This window comes from Podarcis bocagei (genome assembly GCF_964188305.1).
Source record: "Podarcis bocagei genome assembly, chromosome: 11".
NCBI lineage: Eukaryota > Metazoa > Chordata > Lepidosauria > Squamata > Lacertidae > Podarcis > Podarcis bocagei.
The window spans coordinates 41,327,317-41,347,779 of NC_138136.1; the positions used below are offsets into that span (position 1 = coordinate 41,327,317).

Sequence of the window (20,463 nt, forward strand, 5' to 3'; positions counted from 1 at the left end):
TCCTCTGATCGGGAGGAATCCGCTTCGTGGAAATTAGGGTCTGGACTGCCACAGCGAGGCGGAGACCCATCAAAAACCACATGCGGGAGAAGCCTGTGGACGTGGGATTCGGCAGGCACCTTTTGTGCCTCCCCTACTCGCGGGGAAACCCGGTTTCGGGGATCCGGAGCGACGTGGGGTGAGCGGCGCGGTGCTTCGAATCGACTGCTCTTTTCACGGAGTGAAGCCGCATTGCTGTTGCCGGAGAGCGCTGACTTTTTCCTGTGGACAATTGGACTTTAAACAACTACCCGTGAGTAGAACGGAAAATTGGACTATGAAACATCTTAATTTGGCGCCGAAGTGGGAAGGTTCTAAACAGGAAATCCGCCTTCCGCTTTTGTAAATAGATTGAAGCAAAGACATTGCAAGCTAAAGTCTGGAAAGTCTTCTGTAAAACTACTAAACCCCCCTTGGAAGCAGGAGAAGAGGGGGGGGGAATTTTAGATTGTTCAAGCCTGCAGGAGAGAGAGTAAAGAAAGATAAATTTCCACCGCCTTGAACCTGGGAACGGGTTGCTAGGAAGACAGACGTTTTGGGAAAGTTCATTGACTATGAATAAAACGTTTGTTGACAGATAGTTTTTAAAAAAACATATTGATTCCAATGTTTCCTTTTGCATTTAAAAGGAACAAAATATTTGAAAAACGAAAGTAATTTTGTTGCTGGATCTGCTTTTAAAAGGACGGATACAAATAGAAATTGTTTCCCCTAGAGGGAGCTTTTGAAACTGTTGTTGGAGTCGATCTGGGGAATTCTCCAGCTGTAGAGATTAAAGATCGTGAGAACCAGACATTGACTTTGAACAAGAATGTGCCCAGAAGAAGCCTTAGTGATTGCTTTTTGCAAGACAAGCACTTTATTGGAACAGCTACATGAGAAGATGGATTTGATGACTGTTGCAGTTAATAATTTTGGACAAGCAGTGAATACCTATATAGAAACCTCTCAGGAACCGACCCAGGAATCTGCTTTGACAGGGCAAGTTGTGCAGAAGACAAAGGAGGAGGTTGCTGTTGAACCTCAAGTAATACAAGTGGAGAGAGCCGCGGCCTTGCAGGAACTTAAGCTGTTGTTTTTGATGACCGAACCTGGAGAAAGTCAGATTTGGAGAGATGGAGTCTCGTTTGGATTGGAGATGGGAAATTGGATAGATCTTCCTATGCAGGGCTGTTTTGGCTTCTGGGATCTGGTTCTGCACCAGGGGGAGTCTGGAGTTGTCGGGGCCTTTAACTTTGGAGGGACTTTGAAACATGCCTTGAAATACCTTTTTGATTTTAGTGCTGACTATGGAGAATGGGCTGAACTGTCGAGAAGGGATCAAGACATTGTTAGGTTGGAGTCTCCCCGAGATCTACTCCTCAGCGATAAAGGAAGGAAATTAAGAACAAGATCAGCAGAAGACAAAGTAAAGTGCAGGTATAAATATGAAGAAGATCTGCAGAAGGGACAGGGAAAAGAGTTAAGAGCCTCGGATAGAAGATCACCAGGTTGATGGACTAAATGGAATGGATAGAAAGGACTGACAGAACCCGAGACCAGGAAGAAGAGACGGTGGATGAAGATTGGAAGAAAGTCTAAAAATTCATTTAGAGAAATATTGTAAAATTAATGAGTGTTAGAAAAAATGTTGGAATGAAACTATTTGGCTTTAGTAGAAATGCTATAAGGAGTTATGTACAAATAAGTTTTAAGTTTTAGGGCTTTTTGTGGTAAGATAAGGTTAAAATAAATTAAGACAGTTTAATGACAGAACATAGTGAAAGATGGAAAGGATTTGCTGAGATAATTAATAACTAGAATACAAAAAAAGGGAGGTGTGAAGAGGTCGATGAAACAAGATAACGAAAGATAAAGATTTGGGAATATTGGATTTGTTTTTAATTTTTTGTTTGCTTTTGTTTTTTGTTTGGTGTATTGTGTGTTTTGTTCTCTTCTTTCTTTTTATTGACTTGTATTGTTTAATTTCTTTTTTTTCTTTTTTTTCTCTGTAATTTTAAATTCTCAATAAATATCATTTTAAAAAAACCACAGGGCACATGCAAAGGCTCTTTGTGGGTGCAAATAAAGTTGAGCAGTTGCTCCACCACAGTGTGTGTGTGTGTGTGTGTGTGTGTGTCCGTCCCAACTGGGTTTACAGAAGCTTCTCTTGTTTCTTTCTTAAAACAATCGCTTACTATTATTTTCAGTGGCACAGCAATAACCAAAAAACACCCCCACAATATACAGTTCTCCAAGATACAAAGATCTATTACAAACAGGTTGCTCCTAGACAGCCTGTTCATTGAGCATTCATCTTGATTCATTGGCACAGTTTGTGGGGAAGTTGTATGATGCTTCTTATCAATTGAACATTCATTCTCTTTTGTTTGCTGGGAGGCTATATGACATTATGTTAAGCACTTGTTATCTCAAACTTCCCACTGCATTTTCCTGTCATTTTCCTTACCGCAACACCCCCTTTCCCCCTTCTTTTTTGAAACAGGAATCTCTGCACAAGAGCACCAAAACCACTTTTATAGCAGAACCTGAATTTGCCATTGTGCAGTGGAATCTCACTTGCAATATGGTGACAGTCTGGAAGTGACCAGAGATTCTTTCGACTATTCGTAAGGGTAGCTTTTTTAGTTCACCAGACAAGGCTGGCAAACAGGAGAAGAATGGCACAGAGAGCAGAAGATAGCTGATAGTTTTGGTTTGTTCATTAAGGAGCCCCCCCTAGATTTTCAGATGAAGACGTTAAAGCAATATTTCCTCTTCCTTCTTACTCGTTTTCTTTTGGCATTTAATGGGCATAAATACAGGATGAGCGGAGTGGGAAGCAAGATTGTTTTATCCAATTAGTGTGTTGTTGCTATCTTAATCATGAGACTCGGAGTTGATATTTTCCTTGACATGCTAGCTCTTGGGACGATGACTCTCGTCTTAATTTGATTAGTACTGCTTAGATCTGTCTAGGTCTGATAAGGTGAAATTTGATGAATATCCAGAATCTGCCTGAATGAAGTTCTATCTTTGGATTTTCCCATGTTCTGCTGTGTAGGCAGCAATTTTTTGGTCAGGGGTCTTAAGCAGACAGGGAATTATTGCAGAATAGTCATAACATAATGTAGCTTTCTTCAAGCTGATGCCTTCCAGATGTTTTCAACTACAATTCTTTTTTTTTTTTATAATCATATTTATTAAAATTTCCAATAATAACAGGATAGAAAAAATAGGAAAGATAAAGAAAAGAAAGAAAAAGAAAGACCAATTTTAAACCCTTATTTTCATAACCTTCTTTCTGGGACTCCCTCCTTCCCCTCCCGACTGTATTCCCCTTTCCCTACGTTGGTTCCACAAGTTCTCATTCCCAATTTAAACCTAATATGTTGTACCTATTAGCCAATTTAAATTACAATCTTAACATCACTCCTCATCTTTAACAAAATAGAACAAAGATTTTTCCCCCAAGATCTGCCCCGTTTCCTTCCACGAATTCCCCCTTTTTTTTCCAAAACATGTTAAATCAAAATACCAAAGTTATATAGAAAGATAAAAGATAGAAGATAGAAGAAAATTCCAAAAGTTGGTTACATAGCCTTTGGATTCTAGAATTCCCCCTCCCTTCCCCGGTTTGGATTCCCCATGTCCATCAGTCTGTATGTTGTCGGCCTGGAGGTCTCAAGTCCACAGCCAAATTTTCCTCAATCCATCTTGCCGGTTTTCTTTGAATTTGCTTGTTTTGATAGTGTTTAATTTCAAAAATCCAGTCTAATAGAGGCCTTTAATTTCCCTTGGTCATTGTTGCTCCTCCCATTGTTCTTTCCGTGGCGTAGTTGGTCCTTTGCTCTTTTGTTTCTTACTTTCTCAGGTTTCTGTCTTGTTCAGCTGCAAAACCATTCTTATTCTGAAATCTAGTATCTCTACAGAGGTTTGTTATTCAGGAACAAAAACTTTCGTCCAGTTCCTACCTTGCTTCAATAGAAATATTCTATTGTGTTGTCACCTCTGTAGACAAAACAATATTTCAGTTTTGCTACTTTCCCAGGAGCTAAGACCAGTACACATCCCGGAGTAGTTTTCCACATACGCCACTTGTAATGTCCCAAAGCCCCTCTAGGGGGGTTGCAGTAACTTTGTGTCCTCTAATCCAAAAGTCAAGTTGTTGTTTCTTCCCCCCCCCGACATTTTGTATCCATATTTATATCCAATTGTAACAAAATTAACCAGCAAAATACTTGTAACAGAGTCCTCTTTGTATTCTCAAGATTTGACAGCTACTTTGACAGCTGTCAAACTCTCCATCTCTCTCCGCCAGGTTTTCCGAATCGCCCCGGTTCCCAGGGGGGGGTGTTGCCTTTTCCCTCTCACCCTCGACTTTTCTCCTCCAGCACAATTCTTGTAGTATCCCATCGTGGAATTGATATTTTTTGTCAGCAATAAACTTCTGAATCGATCTTGGTTTCTCAGTCCTTGTTTTAGCATGTTTACAATCAGGGAGGGGATTGACTTCCTTTTTAGATCCCCCCCGCTCGTGCCGAATCCGAAAAAAATTCCTTTTTTTCTCCTTTTAAACCCGGTTACCCAATTACTCACGGGTTGTTGTTAAATGTCCGAATTTCCAATGGAAGAAGCCAGCGCTCTCCGACGAATGGCATGCGGCTGCGCTCGGCAGGGGAAGCGATAGACTCACAGTACCACGCCGCTCCCCGGCACCCGATCCGTAGCCTTTAAAAAGGCTCCTTCACGAGTCAGGAGGGCGCTGACGGTACCAGCTGAGTCCCCATGTCCACGGGCTCCGTGCCCGTGGTTTTTGAGGGTCCCCGCGTCGCCGGCGCGGTAGGACCCAGCCCCTGCCGAGCAGACTCCCTCCGGAGCTCGGAGGGAGTCCGCCATTCGGCGATGGCGCCAACCCGGAAGTCGTTTTCAACTACAATTCTAGACCAACCAAGAAATTTTCCAGTGACAGTCCTGGATTTACAGAAGCTGTCCTGGTTTCTGATTTGATCCTGGAATGTCCTGCTTTTCCTTTGGACATGTTGAAGGGTTTAGAGTTATACAAACCCCAAGCCAAGGAGATAATAAGTAACTATACAACCTTTGGAAGACATCTGAAGGCAGCCGCCTTGTATACAGAAGGTTTTTTATGTTTAGTGGTGTGTGTGTGTGTGTGTGTGTGTGTGTGTGTGTGTGTGTGTGTGTTGGAAGCTGCCCTGAGTGGCTGGGGCAACTCAGTCAGATGGGTGGGATATAAATAATAAAATTATCATCACCATCATCATAATAGAATAAGACATCCCTATTTTGATTGGAGAGTATGCAATTCCACCTAAGCCAGCAAGGTCCAAGGTCAGGGATGATGTGAGATGTAGTCCAAAACATCTGGAGGGCACCAGGTTGTGGAAGGCCAGCCTAGTATGTCTAACATCATCTGCAGAGCAAAGCTACACATGTTTGCTCAGAAGCAAGTCCCACTGAGTTCAATGGTCCTTACTCCCAAATAAAGGAACATAGATTGCAGCCTTAATCACATGCTTCCCTTCTTATTATCTGTAGATGCATAAAAGTGACTGCCTTGTAGTTACAGCCGTGTGAAGAAAGCCTTACAATTCTAATTTAGGTTGTGGGGGAAAGTTTGCCACTGTTCAATATAAATTAAGCTTTATGGTTTTGGCTGTATGGGAAATGAGTCGGGAAAACAAAAAACAATATCATTGTTCACAAAACACCTTTAAAAGAAATCAGTGCTAACTATTTTCAAATGTGGGTCCAGTCCTCCAGCACTGTAGAGGGGAGATAAAAAGGGTATTGTATGCTACACTTATAAAGCCAGTGTTTCAAGTGCTTTCCAGGATTTCAAGCAATTTCCAAGTGCCCAAGTAATCTTCTGCACAAGAGGCACGTTATAGAGAAAAGTCTTCTATACTTTCCAGCCTGCCAGGACACAATTGGGGTTTAATAATACAGTGGTACCTCTGCTTCAGGCTACAGACTCCGCTAACCCAGAAATAGTACCTCGGCTTAAGAACTTTGCTTCAGGATGAGAACAGAAATCGTGCGGCGGCGGCAGGAGGCCCCATTAGCTAAAGTGGTGCTTCAGGTTAAGAACAGACCTCCAGAACAAATTAAGTTCTTAACCCGAGGTATCACTGTACATTGTGTTGATTTCTAGAGTCTTCCTAATATATTCATATGTGCCCAAAATCAAAGCAGACCTTAAGTCTAATTTTTTTCTGCACCACCGTTGTTTTATTATTATTATTAAGTAATTTTACAATTGTAATATTCCCTGGGAGCATCTTGTTGATTTTTTGTTCTGTATGATTTCTCGCTCTCACGTATTCCAGTCAGTAAATGGGTCTTTGTCAGTTGTGTGTCCTTTTCTGTCTTGTGCAAACCTTTACTCATTACTAATGAGGGAGTAATCGCAGAATTCTATTGGGGTATTAATGCTGTGAGCCTGTCTGTCTCATGCTCAGGTTGTATATGTGTGTAAATAAAACCACATATCACAAAGACACATTTCCAGTGACCTCCGTTCTAAAGAAACTGAAACCCACATATGCACAGGAACCCTTGAATTCTCTTGTTGCTGGGAGAATGTCATGTATGTAGCAATATAACATTCCTCTTGATATTCTTTCTTAAAGTCCTCCTTCAGTTACATCTTGGGGTAGTCCTGCATTTCTTCCAATGAGCTCCCTTGTTCTTGTTCTTGCTCTCATCTTCTGACTTTGTGTCAGCCATCATCCCTTTGTGATCCTATTCAGAACCACCCCCGCCCCACAACCTTTCAACAAAAGGGGACTACCCCTTTGCCAATGAAAGGATGCCCAGGAGTGGAGGAACTGAGCTCTGAGTAGATGTTTCCTCTGAGAGCCCATTCCCTCCATGAGTTTTCACAGATCCCTGCTTTCTTTTAACAACAGGAATAGGATGCAAATAGAATCTTTCATAAAAATGGGTGGTGCAGGTGTTTTGAAACAGTGCTCTTCAGCTATGAGATCCTTCAGATAACTCTGCATCTCCCTGCTGCTGCTGCGATTTTGTGAGTGTGTGTGTTTATACCACACCATTTCTCCGCCATTCCCAGCTGAACTCCTTTCTGTTTTGTTGTGGCATTCAAGAAGTGACACAAATTTCAATGCTTGTCTCATCTCATAATGCAGAAATAGGAGAGATAGGGGAGCTGCCCTGTGTGTCGTGACCATAACAAGCACATCCTTGACTGCTGCAGAAAGCTAATAGAGGTTGACTGAGTATTTCAGGAACTGATGCTCCTTTTGAAAACTGGTTTTAGTTTAGCCAAAATATTTCTATATTTTGTAACCTTGGGTTACAGACGCTTCAGGTTACAGACTCCGCTAACCCAAATACAGTACCTTGGGTTAAGAACTTTGCTTCAGGATGAGAACAGAAATCGTGCTCTGGCGGCGCGGCGGCAGTGGGAAGCCCCATTAGCTAAAGTGGTACCTCAGGTTAAGAACAATTTCAGGCTAAGATCCACCCCCACTTTGCATGAGAGAGAATTGGCTGGGGGTGTCCCCCTGACCAGCCCTGCTGACCTCTGACCCCCTCTGTCTGAGTGATACCAATTTCACTCCACTGGTGTGGCGTTCCCTATTCTGCCCCTTGAGTAGATGCATCACTGGCAGGATTCATGTTAGCAGCTATTTATCAGAAGACCCAAAATGGAGTTTGCGTGAAATCGCGTATATATGAAACACCATTGAAAAAGCCGCAAACATCCTCTAAACCTCTTGAACCTCCTGAAAACCCCTTTGAAAAACCAGCAGCACTGACCAAACGCCAAAACCCACTACAATCGATCCCTCCAAACCTCCTTGCTCAAAATCAACTCTCCACAGGCCACAGCAGTCGGTGCAAGGGCTCCTGGGATTGCACTGGCAAAAGCTTGTGGGATTGCTAGACACTGTTTGTGAGCAACATGGAAACCAAAACAGTTAATAGTGTTAAATATACCTCTGTTTTCAGAAGCTTGGGTCTCTGGGAGCCCTGCTGGGTTTACCTGGCTGTGGTAGCAGCACTCTGAGCAGTCGTGGGGTTCAGGCATCCCTTTTCTGCTAGGTCAGAAAAATCCTATTGAGGAGGAGGAGGCGAAGGCACAATGGGCCCTGCTATGTGCTGGGGACCTGACAGTTGCCCAGGAATGCCAGGTGTTCACACCAGCAGTGCATCCACTTAGTTACATATTTATTCCAGCTAGAAGTCCGCAGAGTATTCAGAGTGCTGTTCCCTTTATTACATGGTGCCTTTCTCAGATCCCAAATAATGCAGAAGGGGGAGGCAGACCCATCAGTCCCTGCAGGATGATGCTCACAAGTCATGTTGCGTAATTAGAGATCTAATGCAAATTCCGTATCCCAGTTAATCCATGACATTTGGGTCAGCCATGTGCTTTGGTACCTTAAGATGCCCTGTTTTGCTTTTTTTAATGGTCAGCGCACCCTTGTTTTTCTCATCACCTGCCTTGAAGCATTGTCATTGTTTTTCTCTGCGCCCTGAGGGTTTATGTTATATAGACATCAGAAATTTATTACAAAGCAAGTTACCTACGTCACTGAGAAAAAGCCCAAACATGGTTCCATTAACTTCCTTGTAAGTGCTTCTCCTTAATAATTCTGGTGACGTGCAGACTGTATCCTCGTCCCTTTCATGCCAAACCAGGCGGGAGAGATAACAAACAGTTCGCAGAGACGGGTGTGCGGGGAGAAGGGGGGAGAAACCCAGAAAGCACATTTGAGCTCTCTGTCCTCCAAAAGGAGCTACTTGACCGAGCTGAGGCAGGCCTTTCTATCTCACAGTAGGTGGCAGTAAACCATTTGATTGTACTGTATCTCAGATTTCCAGAATGCCTGGTTTGTAGGGGAGGCTATTGAAGCATTGATGGTGATAAAAGAGAAGGTTATTTGGCCTGCGACTGTGTGAAAGGTCTTGGGTGACACAACAGTATGTTGATGTGTACAGCTGCTGTAGCAATGATGTAGCCATAGGCATATGCAAAACCCAGATTTTATAGCAAGGAAAAATCTGACCTTAACTATTTTACAGGCCACAGCTGACATGCTGAGAAATTTGTTCATTAGCTTCTTTTATTTTATCCAGGGTATCATGCAAGTAGGGTAACGAGATCAGATTGTTAAAAAGAAAGGACTTTGCCTTTCAATCTGCTCCGTTAAATTGGAGAATTTGTGGAATGAGAAATTCTAGAGAGATTAGGTTGCATTAAGGGGCAATGCTAAATATGCTTATTAGGGAGTAAGCCCCATTAAAATGGCGGGTCTTACTTCTGAGTAGGCATACACAGAACTGCATACACAGAAGGGAGCGGGTGGCACTGTGGTCTAAACCACTGAGCCTCTTGGGCTTGCCGATCGGAAGGTCGACAGTTCGAATCCATGCAATGGGGTGAGCTCCTGTTGCTCTGCCCCAGCTTCTGCCAACCTAGCAGTTCGAAAGCATACCAGTGCAAGTAGATAAATAGGTACCACTGCAGCAGGAAGGTGAATGGCATTTCTGTGCACTCTGGCTTCCATCAGTAATAATAATTTATAATATTATATTATATTATATTATATTATATTATATTATATTATATTATATTATATTATATTATATCATATCATATTATATTATATTATTATATTAATAATTAATAATAATAAGTAATAAAAAAGAGAATAAACATTCAAACATTAAAAACTTCCCTAAACAGGGCTGCCTTCAGATGTCTTCTAAAAGTCAGATAGTAATTTGCTTGACATCTGATGGGAGGGTATTCCACAGGGCAGGCGCCACTACCGAGAAGGCCCTCTGCCTGGCTCCCTGTAACCTCATTTCTCGCAGTGAGGGAACCACCAGAAGGCCCTCGGAGCTGGATCTCAGTGTCTGGGATGAATGATGGTGGTGGAGATGCTCCTTCAGGTATATTGGGCAGAGGCCCTTCAGGGCTTTAAAGGTCAACACCAACACTTTGAATTGTGCTTGGAAACGTACTGGGAGCCAATGTAGGTCTTTCAAGACCAGTGTTACATGGTCTCAGTGGCCACTTCCAGTCTAGCTGCTGCATTCTGGATTAATTGCAGTTTCTAAGTCACTTTCACAAGTAGCCCCACGTAGAGCGTGTTGCAGCAGTCCAAGCAGGAGATAACTAGAGCATGCACCACTCTGGTGAGACAGTCTGCGGGCACGTAAGGTCTGCGTAACAGATGGAGCTGGTAAACAGCTGCCCTGGTCACAGAATTAACCTGTGCCTCCATGGACAACTGAGAGTCCAAAATGACTCCCAGGCTGCACAGGACCAGGGAGTCCCCTATACCTGCCCGCCCCCTGTCCCCCCCAAAACAGTATTTCTGTCTTGTCAGGATTCAACCTCAATCTGTTAGCCACCATCCATCCTCCAACCCCCTCCAGACACTCACACAGGACCTTCACTGCCTTCACTGGTTCTGATTTAAAAGAGAGGTAGAGCTGGGTATCATCTACATAATGATGAACACCCCCAGCCCAAACCCCCAGTGTCCCGTTGTGCCAGAAGCAGTTTAGTCATGCTGGCCACATGACCTGGAAAGCTGTCTGTGGACAAATGCTGGCTCCCTTGGCCTGAAAGTGAGATAAGCGCCACACCCCATAGTCGCCTTTGACTGGACTTAACCATCCAGGGGTCCTTTACCTTTTAACCTTTTTAAAACAGAATTGCATTGTTAGTCTGTTAGAGCACAGAATAAAGGGTCTTGGGGCACTGTCAAGATTTATTGTGACATAAACATTTGTGGACAAAATTTGCTGTGTCAGATGTTGGTTTATGCCACACACAAATATATGTTTAAGGTGCCACAACACTGTTATTTATGAAATGAGATACCTCTCACATTTGTATGAAGTCTTTGGTGGTCAGAAGTGGAGAACGCATGACAAAAAATTATAGTTAAATGAGTCTCATATATTTCTTCCCCCATGAACACAGCCCCTTATTCTGCAAATTCACATCAGCTTTCTTTTCTTTTTCTTTAAGAGCAAATTCCTATTCCTCAAGGCTTTCTGCTCCTGCAATATGACTGTGGCTAGAGACAGACAAGCGTGTGTTTTTTTGAACAGCTGAAGGTGGTATGATTGGGGTATTGCGGCAGCAGCTGAGCAAACCTATTTCTTTGTTCCGGCATCACCTCTGATCAGAGAGGCTTGACAGGTTTTTGAGGCACTAGAAAAAACCTTAGCTGAAAAGATTTGTTGGATTTCTGTGCTTTGCAATTGGGTACCAAGTAACTCTATTGCTATTCAATCAACCCTCCTACTATTGAGAGCAGGGGTAAGGAATCTGTGGCACTGAGGCATAGTGTCAGAATTGTAGAGGTGGAAGGGACCCCAAGGGTCATCTAGTCCAACCCCCTGCAATGCAGGAATCTTTCACCCTACGTGGGACTCAAACCCATGACCCTAAGGTTAAGAATTGCATGCTCTGACTCACATCTGCCCCAGCCAGAATAGCCAATGGCCAGGGATAATGGGTTTGTGTACTCAAAACTTGGGTAGGGGGTGAGACACACTTTCCACGCCCCTGATGCAGAGCTATGTAGAGGATAGGAGTCTCAGGAAAAGAATGTAACTCCCACGAGCCGCATCTTTAAGGTAAAACAGATAATGAGATATGACAAATTAGTATGCACACAAATTGATTATAGAACACAGCCTCATATAATAGATATGTGTGGGTTTTATAGCTTCTTTCATTTCAGCCTGCAATTCAGCTCCTAGATGAATTGTTTTAAGCTTTACCTTATATGAATACCCATAGGGGTGGTGAATTAAGCTTAATTCTACCCCACATGAGTGCTTGTTAATATCTTCCAGATAGCATCTATCACTGTAATAGTATATTCTCTCTGTTAATTATGAATCAACTCATTATAAGAACAATGTCATTTTATGTATCCATGTAATGAATGTGTAACAGAACTCAAAAGAAGACAATTGTAAGCTACTTAGACAAGCGTCTCTATAAGGCAAAGTGCTGTGATGATTTTTTGCTCTGCTTTGAGTTAACATCTTATAAAAACGTGTTTGTTATGCTTATAAGCAGTGTTGAACCCTGATACATATGAAAAAGGCACATGTAGCTTGATATAGAGCTACACTGTTGCACTACATCATTTCCAAATAATAATCTAAAACTATACTAAAGCTCCTACATTGTCAGAGACATGGTCTCAGTCGGCAAAGGCATCCTTTAATGCATGGACATAGTGCATGGCAAATTCCCACCTTTGTAAATTCTTCTATTATGGTATCATAAATGGTTGAGACTTTGAGTGTTATCTGCACAGCTGAGATTCTTTGTTTGGTGCTGATCTCAGTCTGGGCATGATGATGGAAGGTGTCTTGACCCCGCAGTCACAATATTTAGCAGCAGCAACAGCTTCAAAGAGAATTGGTGAACTAGAATTTATCAGAACACAATGGTTCTGCTCATTTAGACCTTAAGACCATGGGTTAAAGCCAATTCTCAGAACAGACTTCTTGAAGTTGATGGACATGACTAATGTAGGCCCATACATTTCAGTGGAGAGCAGAACTTAGTTGGATACAACCCCATGAATTTCTTTCCCACTGCAAATGTTAAATTAACAAAAACAAAAGGAGGAAGATTGTGTTACAACTCTAAACCATTTCTGGTTTTAGCTGTGTACCACCTCGAGTTTTGCCAGTTTCCTTTGCCTCTGACCTCTTGTCACACAAGGAATCCACTTAAAGTTGCAGGAGACCCTCAACTGAACGGCTTTGTTTTGTAGCAGAATAGCACAGCTCTCCACTCTGGAATCTATTATGATTCTGTTTGTGAAACCACCACAACTGGGATAGGGTTCGTGTCTTTGAACTCCATATGCTGAGTTCCTTGGAAGAAAGGGTAGGTATTAATGCGACAGGCAAATCAATAAATATTATGTAAAGAACCATGACATTCAAAAAAGAGCCACGAATATAAAATATGCAGTTAGAGTCCAGTGTTACACATATTAATACATCTTCTCTCTTTTTTTCTTTTTACAGGTAAGTACTCCATTCTTCTTCTTTAAGCTGACAGAAAATATATTACGTGCCTGAATTGTAACAAATGGTACAAAAGGAAGCTGGTGAGCAGGAAGATGGCGTTGCCTACTCACGTAAGGATTTCAGAACAGCTTCAGGATGCCCTTGTTTATTTTTGAGGGTTGGTAACAGAAAGTGACCCTGATTTTGACAGGATTTATTAAGTATAAATATAACATATAGTTGACGTTTGTGAAAGATTAACTTGTGCCTGTTGACTGCCTGTATGGAAAAGTACTGTTGCTGAGTCCTCTGTAAAAAGACCAGCCAGATTATTAGTTATAATTATAGACAGGCCGGGGGTGGTGGTGTTCCATTGTCCGAATGGGATGAAGGAGAAAAATGGTTTGGGGATGTAGTGTTAACTGCATAGCGAAGAAGACCCTGGCCTTGGAATTTTTTTTATATTTGTTTTGTCGGTGATCTTGCCCCATAAATGCACACACACCCCAACCAATAATTCCGAACATTGGATTGGCTCTAGAATCAATTTTCCTGCAGTGGAACTCTAACTGGACATTCCCATGGGCTGAGGAAGATTTTGGGGATTTCCCCTTTGCAGCCCCTTAACCACCAACCCCTAAAAATATGCAGCAAACCTTTGGTGGCATGCACCCCAGAACAGTGTGGGAGGCGGTGGCTTCAGAGGGCAGAGGAAATGGATGAAAATCACTTTCCCCCTCCCTCTATTAGAAAGCTCCATTAGATCCAAGTCCCCCCCAGGAAAGGAAGTAGCCCTTCCAAGAAAAGTCCTTCCATTTTTGGAAGAGCCTACTGAAAACAACTTGTAGAAGCTGTCTTGCACACATTTAACTTACAAGATTTCAACTATATGCAGTTGAAGGCTGGCTGGTTTAAACCCCTTAAGTTAAATACGGAATCAGTGCACAGAGAAGGCCTTGCTTGGGAAGTAAGGCAGGTAGCTTAAAAGCTCTTTTTTTGCTGGATTTTCCTGGAGCAAAAAAAATAAGTTTAAGCCTTCTGCCTTGCTTCCCAGGCTCTCTCCTCTCGCCGGGGTGTGAGATGCTCCCGCAAGAACTCAAAAATACATTTTTTAAAGTATATGCAGAACCCTTGAAACCGAATCGCCACGTAAGTTGCGATTGTACTGTATTTTACTGCCACAGCACATTGAGTTGATGCTGTCAGTCAAACGAAAGATCTCTTTCCTCCAGAGTCAGGAGGCAATTCATTCTCTACCTAATAATAAAAATAATGATGATAATACTATAAAAGACCTAACATAAAAAAGACCTAGCTGTGCGCGTGCATGCAAATATTGATGTCTGTCACTGTGTGAGTATCGCAGGCAAAGGATCTCTCTCCCCCCCCCCCTTGGCTCATTATGAGTCTTGATTGGCAAGTGTTATGTGACTAAGGACTATGTGCCTGCTGGGAGAAATTTTAAGGAGCTGCGTGATGCTGATCAAAACAGAGAAAAGCGGGTTTGCTACAAGGGGAAGGATTATAAAGATTGTGCACTGTTCCAGCACAAAGTTTCAAACAATTGTAACTAGATGTTAATGGAGGATTCAGCACTGCCAATGGAGAACACAGTCCCTCCCCAATGCCTCCTCTGTATTCCACCATCAATCCCTCTGATAACATAATCAAGCAGTGAGTGCCACAAGGATTGTAGCCAAAACACAACCACTGAGAAGCAGGAGCACATCAGCGTGCTTGTGGCCGGGGGGTGGGGTGGGGGGAGAGACTCAGGAGTACACTAGCAGCCAAAATTGGCTCACAACAGCCCCCCCCCCTTTTTAGAATAATACCATAAAATAATGCCATAAAATTATATATCATTAGAAAGATAGTCTAATGCAGATTGCAATGCAACAAACTGTGTTGAATCATCTTTATCATATCAAAGGTTATATCCAAATAACCAGAAAGGGAAGCACAACTGCCTTATGTAGCAAGAAGTGGATTTCCTCAGCTCAAAAATGTCCGATGACAAACAGAGTGAAAAATGTTGACTGGTCACCCAGAAAGCAATGCAATAGCCCTGACCCGAATAGAAAATGTGTGGAGCTGTTAGCTCAGTTGGTTAGAGCGTGGTGTTGATTATGCCAAGGTGGTAGGTTTGAACCCCACATAGGACAGCTGCATATCCCTGCATTGCAGGGGGGTTGGACTAGATAATAATAATAATTTATTATTTATACCCCGCCCATCTGGCTGGGTTTCCCCAGCCACTCTGGGCGGCTTCGAACAGAACACTAAAATACAGTAGCCTATTAAACATTAGAAGCTTCCCTAAACAGGGCTGCCTTCAGATGTCTTCTAAAAGTTTGGTAGTTATTTTTCTCTTTGACATCTGGTGGCAGGGCGTTCCACAGGGCAGGTGCCACTACCGAGAAGGCCCTCTGCCTGGTTCCCTGTAACTTGGTTTCTCATAGCAAGGGAACTGCCAGAAGGCCCTCGGCGCTGGACCTCAGTGTCCGGGCAGAACGATGGGGGTGGAGACGCTCCTTCAGATGATCCCTTCCAACTCTAGAATTCTATGATTCACTTCTATGGTCTGGGAGCGATATGCAGCTGTAGGTTAGAAAGTGAGAGAGAACCTCTTGCATCCTTCTAGGACACCCCAGATGTTTTAGATCACTGCTTCCATTTGCCTCAACTAGCACACCATGCTGCCACAGATGGGAGTTCATTTCATCTAACTACAATATTTATAGCCCATCCTGTATTCAAAGATCTCAGGGAAAGGGACAATGAAGCTCATTAAACATCACATTCCATGCTCATAAAAAAACAGATAAAAATCCATTTCAGGCCATCATTGAACTGCAGCGGTGACCTAATCCAGCTGAATATTATTCGCTCCTCAAAGGCTTGGCTAAATAGCCAGGTTTTTAGCTGGTTCTAAAGATGAGCATTGTAAGTGCCGGCCAAATTTCTAGGAGAAAGGGAGTTGCATAGGTGGGGTGCTATCAGCGAGAAGGCTGATTTCGTGATATGACTTACCTGTTATACTAAGAACTAGTTGAGACTTTAGATTGTAATGTTAAGGGCTGATTTTTGGGGTCAGCAATTCAAGAACCTGGTTTCCTATGTATTTTTATGGTTGTAAGAGATATAAAAGGAAAACATTGGTTCTTGGGTGTGATGTGCAGAATGAGCCTACAGAGGGCATTGCAATCCTTTTGATGTTGTGTAATCCAGCATTCTGTAGTGAAGTGGACTACTATTCACGGTATTTTTCCATACGTTTCACAGAATAATTAATTTTGCTATATCCTGCTGATATGCATAAGCAATAAAAGTACGCATTATGCATCAGTGAGGCAGCTGAGAATTGTGTTTATGGGGATGAGACATGCTGCAGATCCAGGTGTTGTTTGTGTAGTCTGGAACACAATTAATAGGCGTCATATTTGCCCCCTATTAAGATCTAAATATCCCCAGGGTCTATAGTGTGGATAAGGGTATCTCCCAACCTAGGTTTTTCTAGATGGTATTTCACACCCCCTCACACCCCCTTGTAGTTAAAGTATATTCCAAGGCAAAAACTGTAAAATAAAATGTTACTTGCTAAACATTCTATTCCATTCAGTACTATAGCAGGCTGCCAAACTGATTTAAGTGTATATTTACATATAATTTAACATCCTGAACAATCCTATAAAAATAGAATTATGAATTGGAATTACCCGTATTTTTCGCTCTATAAGACGCACCAGACCATAAGACGTACCTAGTTTTTGGAGGAGGAAAACAAGGGAAAAAAATATTCTGAATCTCAGAAGCCAGAACAACAAGAGGGATCGCTGTGCAGCGAAAGCAGCTATCCCTCTTGCTGTTCTGGCTTCTGGGATAGCTGTGCAGCCTGCATTCGCTCCATAAGACGCACACACATTTCCCCTTACTTTTTAGGAGGGAAAAGTGAGTCTTATAGAGCAAAAAATACGGTATTTTTGAAAGTGTCTTCAATTAAGAAGATTGGGAAAGAACAGTGAAAATTTAGAGATTTAAAGCAGACCTTAATACCTGAAAACCCAAAAAGATACTAATAAAATTAGTGGACAAAAATTAGAGCCAAGAATAAATTGCAGAAACCTTGGTTATTGTGGAGTCACAGTATACACCAAATACCGTATTTTTCGCCCTATAGGACGCACTTTTTCCCCTCCAAAAATGAAGGGGAAATCTGGGTGCGTCTATGGGGCGAATGCAGGCTTTTGCTGAAGCTTGGAGAGCGAGAGGGGTCGGTGCGCACCGACCCCTCTCGCTCTCCAGGCTTCAGGAAGACATCCGCAGCCTAGGCAGCCCTACGGGAGGTCCAGCAGGGATGTCTAGGCTGCGGATAGCAGCCTGCCGCCCGGCGGGCAGGGCGCCCTGAAGCAGAGCGCCCCCCTCGCCAGGCAGACATCCGCAGTGTGGGGAGCCTTGCCGGAGTTCCCGGCAAGGCTCCCCATGCTGCGGATAGCAGCCTGCCGCCCGGCGGGCGGGGCGGCCTGAAGCAGAGTGCCCCCCTTGCCAGGCAGACATCCGCAGCGTGGGGAGCCTTGCAGGAGTTCCCAGCAAGGCTCCCCACGCTGCGGATAGCAGCCTGCCGGCCCCGCAGGGGGGGGCGCCCTGATGCAGAGCGCCCCTCGCGCGGGGCGGACATCGGCCAGCCCCACAAGCTCGGGGGACAGCAGGGAGGCGCAGCGCCACCATCCCGCTGTTCCTCGACCTGGTTCTGTTTCCCCGACCTGCTTTTGGGGGGAAAATAAAGGGAAATTTTTTCCCCTTTATTTCCCCCCCAAAAAACTAGGTGCGTCCTATGGGACGGAGCGTCCTATGGGGCGAAAAATACGGTACATTGCAATCAGAAATGTCAGAAGTTGACTTTGTTGATGTAATAAACAAAGCCACATCTAATGACACTTCAACTTCCCATCATAAAGAAAACCAAAATAGAAATACTGATCTAATAAATTCTATTACAAAAACTTTTGCTAGAAAAACAAAAAACCCTCAGAAGAAAGAATAAATAAATTTCTCAAAGAAACATAAGTTTTCTGACAATACTGATTTTATTTTGTGAACTGCCCTGAGACCCCCAGGTATAGGGCAGTATATTAATAGTAGTAGTAGTAGTAATAATAATAATAATAATAATTAATAATAATAATAATAATAATAATAAATACATTGCAAGAAAAAGACATAGATTTTTTAAAACGTTGTGAAGAAAGAGATAAGCCCATGAGTTCCTTCCTCCTTTCTCTTTTGCACATTAATTATTTGTTTCCAGGGTTTCTAAAACTACAGTTTCCCATTGTGATGAAAATAAGAAATGGTGGCTTAAGCTCTCATTAAGTTTTAGCTTGTAAACCAGAATCAAGCTATGGTTTGCAATCTTGTTTTGTAGTCAAAGCACAGTTTCCCCGTTTGGACATAATGGACAGCTGTTGTGTAAGGAACTATGCAAATCGTTGAATTAAGTTACAAGGAAGGAGAGGGAAGGGGAATGGATAAGAACACTGCTCATTCTCGGTCTGATAAATCATGGTTTATTAGGCTACAATCAAACTGGGCCTTTATTTGGACATGTTGCCATGGAATGGGCAGGTGTCTGTGTAACTTTTTCAAGGCATTTATTTATTTATTTATTTATTTATTTATTTATTTATTTATTTATTTATTTATTTCTCTCCCACCCACCACGAAAATTCAGTAGCTTGTATTATTATTTCGATTTGTTTGCTGCCAGCAGAGAATTTTTTCCCAAGAAGCCAGTGGCTGTGGTTCGACCAATGTTGCCAATAAGCAAGGGTGTGCAACAAACAAGCAATGAGTAAGATTAACTACAGTTTGTCATACCATTTGACATTCTACGGTTAAAAGAAGCATAGCTTCTTTGTGGACACACCAGATGCGGAGGGTGAAGCTTACGAGCCCAGAAGAAAGCTAGGCTTGCCCCCATCATGATACACCAGAGTTTATTGTGATGTCAGAATGCAGCAAATGTGTCCATTGAAGGTTGTTCAAGATTAAGAAGGGTCCTCTTGGCCTGATCTGACTGACTTCCAGGGAAGGCACCACGCTGAATATCAGTTTCTGGGAATCATGTATGAAGAGCGCTGTTCTTCTGTAGTCTTCTCATAGGCAGCTGACTGGCCACTGTAAGAACAGGATCCTGGACTCCACGGGTCTTTGGTCTGATCCATCTGTGCTGTTTTTATGTTGTTAATGTAGTCAGTAGAATTTTCTAAAACAGCGAAATGAAGCAGTATTTAAAGATTAGAGGTAGGACCCCCACAAAACTTCCCTTTTTAGAAACAACAACAACACAAAACCCATGCCCACCTGCCCCGCATTTGATGTGTAGGGCAGGTGGAGATGCAGCTGGATTGGCTGCTTACGGTCTTCAAACAAAAACATCTTGGTGATCCCAGACCACAGAGAGGTTAGGCTGGCCTCAACCAGAGCCAGGGCTTTTTCGGCTGCGGCTCCAATCTGGTGGAACGCTCTGTCACAAGAGACTAGGGCCCTGTGGGACTTGACATCTTTCCACAGGGCCTGCAAGACAGAGCTGTTCCACCAGGCCTTTGGCCAGGGCATAGCCTGACTCCCTCCTTTGGCAATCTTCACAGAACTCTAGCCCAATGGTTGCCGTTAATCTGTTTTGAATTAATTTTATAATGAAATGATTTTAGAATGTTTTATCATTTTACTGTTGTTAGCCGCTCTGAGCCCGGCTTCGGCTGGGGAGGGCGGGATATAAATAAATTATTATTATTATTATTATTATTATTATTATTATTATTATTATTATTACAGTGGTGCCTCGCAAGACGAAATTAATTCATTCAGCGAGTTTTTTCGTCTAGCGAATTTTTCGTCTTGCGAAGCACGGTGTTGGAAAAGTTTTGGAAAAGCTTCAAAAATCACCAAAAACCTCAAAAAAGGCTACCACAACGCGTTCTATGAGTTGCTCCTCGAAGTCAAGTCGCAACTGTATTAACGGTGTTAAGAAAAAGGAAACAAACTTGCAAAAAACGCAAGACGTTTTCGTCTTGCAAAGCAAGCCCATAGGGAAATTCGTCTTGCGAAGCAGCTCAAAAACGGAAAACCCTTTCGTCTAGCGAGTTTTTCGTCTTGCGAGGCATTCGTCTTGCGGGGCACCACTGTATTATTATTATTATTATTATTATTATTATTATTATTATTATTATTATTTACATACCCATACCCTGCAGAAATCCAGGTTGAACTTCCTGCACATTAGGCGATATGCTAATGCTCAGTCCTGCTTGGTCACTGTCTCCCCTCCACCCCCATGGGTCAACATTGATGGGTAGGAGGGACTATGCAACTGTCAAGCTCCTGACATAATTA

At 42.8% G+C, this 20,463-nt stretch overlaps 1 protein-coding gene and 1 long non-coding RNA gene across 6 annotated transcripts in view; one reads left to right on the forward strand and one right to left on the reverse strand.

Moving 5' to 3' along the window:
- PDE4D (phosphodiesterase 4D) overlaps positions 1–20,463 on the forward strand; it is a 654,687-nt gene that overhangs the window by 414,061 nt on the left and 220,163 nt on the right. The window lies entirely within an intron of this gene.
- LOC308597526 lies at positions 19,048–20,433 on the reverse strand. Its single transcript, XR_014013044.1, has 2 exons — positions 20,318–20,433; positions 19,048–19,333 (listed from the first exon to the last, which is right to left on the reverse strand). It is a non-coding gene; the product is annotated as an uncharacterized lncRNA (long non-coding RNA).